The following is a 1691-nucleotide window of genomic DNA, read 5'->3' as shown; positions in this document are numbered from 1 at the left end:
TCCTGTTAGTAAGTAGTGGATGGACAATGCAAATCCCGGAGACTGTTTTCTCTTTATACAGTGCCAAGGGAGGCATGCTATGCTTATCTGATGCACAGTACTGTGAGGCCCGCTATGCTCTTGCGATACATAGTGCCAAGCAGCATTCTATACACCCGATGTACAGTGCCAAGCAGCATTCTATACACCCGATATACAGTGCCAAATATACTTTGCTCTCCCGATATATATTAACAACAGCCAAGGATCATATTTGGGCCCACAATAACTGTAGTTAAGACTTCCCAACACTTTTGTACAACACAAGATTTACAAATATGAAATAGACGCATATTTCTATTTGGCCTTAAACAAAAGAGAAACAAACAAACAAACACCCACTACAAAAGCATGGACGTGCATTGTCAAGAAGAACAGTGTTGACTATTATTTTTATAATAGTCAACACTGACTTATAATATAATTTTTATTTTTTTCTATTATATTTATAATTATTATTGATAACAAATATTCTGGAACATTGATAGAGTGAAGATAAAGGAGAGATATAGCAAGGGGGGATATAGATAAAAGGAGATAGGAAAATGAGAGGGAAATAAAGAAAGGGAAAATACAAAAATAAAGGAAAATTCTGAAGATTCTGAAAATTAATTCAGAATAATTCTGATAATTAACCAATTCGAGGCAATCCCTATTTATATCCACCCAAACCCATTCGTTCATATATGAAGAAAGAGTGGGAGAGAGAGATGAAGGAATAAAGAGAGGTGGAGAGGCAAAGAAGAAATGTTGTGTGAAAAAAATATATATTATGATATTCGATGAATGACAAAGAGGTAATATAATGACAGGCAACGTGATCTTCCAAAGAACTGATTATCATTTACACAAATTTTCAACCAGGTTACACAACCAGGTGACACAAACACTACCAGGTTACACAAACACAACCAGGTGACGCAAACACAACCAGGTTACACAAAAACAACGAGGTGACGCAAACACAACCAGCTGTCGACTCTTACAACTCTTATCTCCTCCGCCTCAAAGAAAATCACTAACCACTTGAAGAGAGACGATCCAATCGCCTTTGACCCCGAGCACCAGCTCACAATATGCGCCATATTACAAACGAATTATCGAGATTATTGCCCCTGCCATCTGTATCCTGCCGGCCCTATCCATTATCGAGCTAAGTCTCAGAGCTGGCAGTCAAACGGATAGTCAACTAATAATTACATGAAAAAAAAAAAAACAGAAAATGGCCGAACTTGATGCCTATCCCTGGAAACACAAACCAAAACTGCCTTTATTTTCCGCTTGTTACAACTTGTAATAAAGTTGTTAAATCTTGGCTTAACGTGTTTATGACGTATTAGAACGTTGTTGCAACTAGTTATATTGGTTGTTATAACTGGTTAGGAAGTGTTAAAACTTGTTCGAACGTTGTACCAACGTCGTAGTTTCGGTGTGTGTTTGGCGGGTACATAGTTAAAAGGACAGATCAAGGGACGGTAAACGTCCGGACGACTATCCATATTTCAACCCAATTTTTATCCTATTTGAGCTTCATTCTCTATCCAGACATGGACGCCAATTCCCCCGAAAAAAGAAACATCTTGAACCCCATTTTTCGTTCTCGTCAAAACGTTGTTAAATTAACCTTAACATCTCTCCATCATCAAAGATTG

The sequence above is a fragment of the Procambarus clarkii genome, chromosome 31 (assembly GCF_040958095.1).
Source record: "Procambarus clarkii isolate CNS0578487 chromosome 31, FALCON_Pclarkii_2.0, whole genome shotgun sequence".
Classification (NCBI taxonomy): domain Eukaryota; kingdom Metazoa; phylum Arthropoda; class Malacostraca; order Decapoda; family Cambaridae; genus Procambarus; species Procambarus clarkii.
The sequence above is the reverse complement of the archived record's forward strand: the minus strand, read 5'-3'. Positions refer to the sequence as shown.